The sequence below is a fragment of the Mycetomoellerius zeteki genome, unplaced genomic scaffold, assembly GCF_001594055.1.
Source record: "Mycetomoellerius zeteki isolate Tzet28-1 unplaced genomic scaffold, Tzet1.0 scaffold232, whole genome shotgun sequence".
Taxonomy (NCBI): Eukaryota; Metazoa; Arthropoda; class Insecta; order Hymenoptera; family Formicidae; genus Mycetomoellerius; species Mycetomoellerius zeteki.
In genome coordinates this window covers 1,091,383-1,098,378 of record NW_017257208.1, presented here as the reverse complement: position 1 = coordinate 1,098,378, position 6,996 = coordinate 1,091,383, and the positions used below count along the sequence as shown (strand labels likewise).

Below are 6,996 nucleotides of genomic sequence, written 5' to 3'. Positions count from 1 at the left end.
GGTTTTTTTATCTTTTTTTTCCTTTGACTTGCATGTAAATTATTATTCAAAATTCCACTTAAGGTATCTATAATTTTTTTTCTCTTATTTATGTGATATTTCGGATATTAAATATTTTTATAGAGCCACGTACTTCCTACTTCACGTGTAAATATAGTAGCTGCATTCAGCAGAAAAAGCAGCTTTGTAACTGCTTTAAGACTCTTTAATATGATTAGTTATACATTTAGATCCAACAAGGAACTAAGAACAAGGATCTATCATATTAATACTTACTATAATATTACTAATTAGTATACATGATAATTTTCTGATTATTCATGTTCTTAATTTTCATCACTTTTACAAGTATATAAAAATTATTAAATGACTTTTACGTATATTTTAACACCTTAGAAAGTATTTATAATGTCATGTATTTAAAAAATTGTATATAGAGGTTATAATTAATTAATTGAGGCTCCTAGTACTTCAAAGAAAACAAATAAGCAGGACACGAATGACCCAATTGTGTGTACTAACAATAAAGAGTTAAAGAATCTTACAATAGTTGCAAAATTAATAATAATAATAACAGTTGCAAAACTATTTCTTTTGCTGAACGCAGCTAGTGAAAGACCGATCGGTTTATTTACATAATGTCCGTTTGCCGGCATTCTCGATGAATTCGTCATCGTCAATTAAACCGCTGGCAAAATTATCTGACTAGCGGGTTATTATAATCATTTGTCGACGTGACAATCGTACGAATTTGATAAGCATTCCAGTATTCGCGCGTCATGGTTTTACGAACGCGATTCAAAAAGTTTTCGGTATCAAGGTATATGAAAAAATATCGTCTTAAATACTTCGAACTTCGAAATTAGATCGCGCGAATAAGAGCAAGGCGAAGACACAAAAATACGTTCATTATTGTTTTTTTTTCTTTGCCGCCTGAGCGATATTCTGCATTTGCTCGAAAAATGTCCGCTTTATATTTAGAGATGTTTGTTCGCGAACGTCGTTGTTATCAGCATTGAGTATCAACATTTCAGCTGCGTGAATCTATGTTTAATCATAATATGATAACAATTCGCGATCTGCATCGTTGGCATCCTTTCGAAGCGAGCGCGAACGTGAGTCTATTATTTTATTCGCACCAAACTCAAATCCTATCCTCTGTAATCTGTAATCCCCTTAACGATATGTGGATGATTACATAATTTTCACAATTATTATATTAAAAAAATTTTAATAAGGAAAATCGTTTTATCTGATTTGATTTGGCCTCTCATTGTTCACTTTACAAGTTATTTTAGTATAACTGTGTAATATTATTCTTCTTAATTTTATAGAGAAGGTGATATTATGGCATCCCAGTTACATTTTACACAATAACTTTGTTAATAATTAATATTTAGGTTTAAAACTTGACAATTACATTCGTTAAAATGTTGTTGAATCGATTCTGGACTCAAAGTTACGAAATATTTATTACTTAGGATACTATTAATAAAAATGTAACGACATTGCATAATAACTCTAAGAAAAAAAATGGGTAATGTGACCTTCCATAAAAATAGCCTTAAAATATTAATTTTGTTTAGAAAACAGTATTTGGTTACAAAATTAAGAAAACAGTAAAACATTTTAAAATGTATGTAACTGAATGTATATAGATTCACATAACTTTTGTATATAAGCTGCTCAGTACTAAAAATAGTACACGTAATATATAAACTATAGATTAACATTAGAGCTACAATCGATTATCAAATAATTATTTTGATATGAAAACCTCAAAAAAGAGGTCGTGAGTAATCAATATCCATAGAAGGCCACACGATTAGCAAAATGCCATGATATTGTTTAAATTTGCATAACTCAAAATATATATATATAGTCAAATAAAATGTTGAATAGCAAATAATACTCAAAAATACATATATTCATGTGATAATACACTCAAGTTTAAAAAAAATGAGGAAGTAGGTGTAATTAAAATACTAAAGTGTACCTCAGAAACGTTTCGAAATACTTGAAAGTAAAAATACGTTATAATAAATGCTGGTTATTGAGTATTAATAATATTAGCGTCACGGTGTAATGGCGAGCTACTGAACTAATAATTCCATAAGTAATCATTAGGATTCGCTGTATAATAACGGAGATATTAAGGAAGGAATATATATATATTGGCCATAATACCACCTTCTTCTCTATATATATTTTTTAGTTAAATTCGGAATTAATGAATACTCTATGTTAGTCGAAATGTATTATGTATAATATCTTATTAGATTATTAAATGTATTTTAATTATCTTTAATATCCAAAATTTATAAAATATTTCACGTCACGCTTTCCGCGACTTTCTGTCGCGTGGTATTCTTTGTCATTCTTGTCATTCTTGTCATTCTTGTCATTCTTGTCATTCTTATGCGATGATATCGCCCTCCCGGAATAGCTCACCTTTTCTCGGCACCTTTTCGCGGAAAACGCGGGCGCGGGTGAACCTTTCAGCATCCGGACCATAAAGTTTATCTTCCCTGGAATAATCGCCGAGTCTTTGCGCGCGTCTCGAAAATGACGAATCCTGTCGGAAGTGGGCTGGTTTTGGCAGATCCGATCGACAAAATGAAACCGATACAGATTTCAGCACTTCCGTGTTATTCGTCGATCTCAGACTCGCGTTTTAGATCAACCAAAAATTAAGATAGACCTTTTTCTCCAAAATTGATCCCGGATGCAATTTCGAGATCTCTTGTCGTCGACGTCCTGTGTCTGTCAATAGAAAGAGAGAAAGAGAGAAAAAGAGGGGGTGAGAGAGGAGAGAGAGAGAGAGAGAGAGAGAGAGAGAGACTCGTGCAACAATCCAGTGAGAAATGATCGTCAATTAGATATCCAATCGATATCGAATTCATCGTATCAATGTCGATTCCAGATCAATTCAATGAGTCATTTCTCACTGGGAATCGACGTCGCATCGCGTATACATAGATGTCGTATGTACCCTCTCTTTGTTCTTAAAAACTTATAGATCAGAAAAGAAGAATTTCAGAATTATCTGTGTTATTTGATGGGATTGCAGGTAATAATAATGTCTAGACATTTTTGGTACATTGTAGAGAGGAAAGTCGCCGATACTGACGTAGGTATCCTAAAGCGACACCCCCTTATTTCTCATAAACTAACTATTGCACTTTATTAATACTAATAAAATCATAATCTGTTTAGCTAACTAAAGAAGTACAAACTCATAATTCGTATATTTGTGGTTTGTTTCTGTACCAAATCAGCTAAAAACGAATTCTACGAATGCGAAAATAAAATTCTTACGATTTTTTTTTGCAAATTGCGTAGTTTAAATAATAGTGACTATATTATTGATAATATTACGTTGTTTTAAATGCTTGTAGTTTACAGAATCAGTTTTATTTACATTATTTTTTCTCACAGTTTTTTCATAATACGATTTTAAATTAAAAATTAGGGTGCAGTGTATACCGCCATACCTATTTGTAAAACAGATCATGAACTAACTTAGTCTTTATAATGTTGCTTTATAGTGTCAAATAGCTCTATTGGAGCTGAAGGCAATCGTGCATATATGGAAAAATTCTTGAAAAACTATCGCGTTACATATATTTGCATCTTGCAGAACAGCATAAAGTAAATATGCATATAATTCAATAAAAATGTTTTATAACGAAATGAAAAGATTCTGGAAAATCTTATATACATTTACTTGTAGATACTTTATATAAAAATAATTCCTGTAAAAGAAAAAAAAATAGGAATACGTAGCATTACTGCTTACTGTATCAGTTTTGGAGCCCATTTTGTCAGAGGCTCATTTTTGCTTATCTTACGAAAAAATTAATTATTGCAAAATTGCAAACAATATTATAAAATCTGCTTATCTGATAGAAGGTACTTTTTAATTTGTGCTTATATTTTTAAAGTTTTATTTTTACTTTTTGTTTAAGAAATATTGTCCAAAAACAAAGTGGTATGTCGGCATCGGTGACTTCCCTCTACGTATAACGAAAGACGTTTACTGGATTGTACGTCCATATGATGTTGAATAGTTGCATGGATAGACGGTAGAGAGATTGACCTCCTATTTCAGATCAAGTGCGCTCGCCGAGTGAGTATCAATCGTGGATCCTTGACTATTAATTAGATATACACGCGCTCCTAAAAGTGGGATTAGCCAGCATGAACCAGTAGATGCTATCAGCGTCTTCATACAGAAGTGTCCGATAGCGATGCCGGAGGGTCGCCTGGTTCTAGAAATAGGCTCGAAATATAACTTTAACTATAGGACTGGCACTTTGAGAGGCTTAGGCTCGATTGCACCAACGTTATTTTGACTTTAAGCGAGGCTTAAAACTCTCTTTCTCTTTCTTAAGACTTAAAAAAAAGTAAGATGTAAATAATAATCTAATAAAATAAAAAGAATCAAAATGAAAAGAAAGGAAAAGAAAAATAGAAAGAGAGAAAGAAGAGAGAGAGAGAGAGAGAGAGAGTTTTAAACTCTGCTTAAGATCAAAATAAACCGTTGGTGCAATCGGACCTTAGTCAACTAGTCCCTGGCGCGGTTTCTCGAAAATTTTACGGCATCTCTGAGATAAACACCGACCGCTTAGTTCAAATTTCATGGCAATCATCGCTGGCTCGTCGTGTCGGAAAATACCAGGAAATACCACCTTCGTCCTTCGTCGATCTATCTTATGGACACCGCGCGGTTTTCCGCAATCTCTTCCACTCGCGATTTGCGGCTACGACACGCATTACCGTTCGCGGGTTTGCCTTCCCGTCTTCGACGGCCGTCATCATTCCGCGCCTTCGTCATCCTGGCGATGACGGGGAACGACAGAAGAAGACGCCGAGCGGCAAGGAGATCCGGTGGGTGGTAGACCATGCCGATCGCGTCTCACACATGTCGCTCGGTCGTGCCGCTGCTCTCCGCTCCTTCGCTTGGCGGTTCGAACCGAATTGTGATACCGAGACTTAGTTTAGCTTGCGTTTACCTCTCGTCTCCGCGGGTCAGTTAGGCTCGCGCTTTCGAGCCGCCAGCACCGGCGGTGTTCTCTTTCTCTCTTTCCCGTGATCTTCCTCGATCGCGAGGTGATCCCACATCTCGATCAGCCGAGCCCTTCCCGTTGAATATAATTATTTTTTTAAATTTTTTTCTTCTTTTTTTTCGTCTACTCGTCACAATCCACCGCAATTGTTCTCGGCCGCCCAAGGCACATGCGAACCGACAGTCACCGAAGAAGATAGTCCTCGATTTGGACCAGACTGAATCTCGCCGTTCTCGAGTAAGTGGTGTATGAACGGTGCTGTAAAAGGCACAATTGATTTTCTTTTTCACTGATTTTTCCCGATAGTGAATGCTATCGTGACAAGTGAGAGATCGTTCAAATTGTCGAAGTTGTGTAAATAGCTGTCAACTGCAAGTCTTATGAGTTTCACGCAAGAAACTGAAAGAAAGTCGTAAATTATTACGATAATAAATGGTGGAAAATACAAATGGTTGAATATAAATAATTATAATTTTTCTCTTAAGATTCTTAACGTAAAGAATTGAATATCTAAAACCACAATTTCCGAATCAAGTCTCGATGTCTGAAATTAAATTTACTACAACGCATACACACGTGACCGATGAATTGTTCTTATCAGACAAATTGGTGATAACCGAGTTTCAAGACATAATGCTAATTGCATTTGTCTCTTACTTTCATTCACGGTCGCCAGTTTTATCTCTCTGTCACGACTGATGAATAGAGACCCAAATTTGAATATCTTATCAAATTGCTATCAATAGCTGATGACATTCGTCAATACGTCGTGAAAGGAATGCGAATAAACGCTTTACCTCTCCTCCATCTTTTTTCTCAAACATTCTGGTGACAAAAACAAAAGATTTATCGCGTACATATATGCGTTTAACCTATTTTAATTAAAATGATTGCCAGAGGAAGATATAAAATTTTATTTCGATATGAATGAATAAAATTCGCTCGATAAAATAAAATTTTGCTTATAATAAATTTTTATTAAAAAATTTTTATCTTGGTATAAATTCTTATATTATTCGCGTTAAAATACCACACAGGAATAAAATATACAATTATAACATTTACTTTAAAAATTTGTAATTTCAGAATTTAATGAATAGACAATATTAAATTAACGAATAGAATTTGATGAATAGAATTTAAATTTTTTTAATGCTAACGATTGAACTTAATCCATACTAATACAGATCTTAAAATACTTACATTTGGACAATCGAATAGTTCGTTCGATTAAACGATTCGCGTTGCTTCATTTAGTTCATTTTTTAACGCAAAAAAAAGAAAATTGATAGAAATTGGTCGTTCTTAGAATCGCTTGATATTAACGATGAAGTCAGCGACGAGAAAAAAATGCGGGGTACACGCATACGACGGGAATTATCCGCCGACGAACTTTGACAAGTGTGAACGCGCAAGTTTGATATCCCGATGTCGCGACCTGAACGATCGGAATAGCAGCAGCTGCTTAAATAGCGATTTGTCTGTTGTTATCGGTCTAATCCGCAAATTGTATCAATGTACAAATCCAGAGAAGGCGACGCTTCAATCTGTCGTGATCAGAACCGCGAGGTCAATAAGTAGAAATCGAATAGATTCTTGTTTATTTTTTACATTCTATTAATTTTCGCTAATAAGATCGACTAGTACCAAGATTTTTCTCAACTGCGCCTCTCTTTTTTTTATAATGGTTCATTCGATGCTGGTATTATCTCTATGAGTCTGAGAAGAACCTCATCAAGTCGCATTCTTAGCAGAGCAATTTATATCGCGACGAGGTTGTAATTCTATGCAACCGGTATCTCGCGGCGATTAAACTGAAGAGAGCGAGCGTGTGCGCTTCGCGCGATAAGTACGAAAAAAACAGGAAAAAAAAGAATAAAATAAAATGAATAAAAAATAATAGCGACAAAATTTCGTTTGCCGAAAG

At 34.5% G+C, this 6,996-nt stretch overlaps 1 protein-coding gene across 1 annotated transcript in view; it reads left to right on the top strand.

Annotated features, from left to right (window-relative positions):
* Positions 1 to 4,899: 4,899 nt before the first annotated feature.
* Positions 4,900 to 6,996, top strand: part of LOC108723373 (uncharacterized peptidase C1-like protein F26E4.3) — a 23,067-nt gene continuing 20,970 nt past the window's right edge. The window contains exon 1 of the mRNA XM_018449086.1: positions 4,900 to 5,306. The gene's annotated coding sequence lies outside the window, so the exon portion shown is untranslated. The remainder of the gene's footprint in view (positions 5,307 to 6,996) is intronic.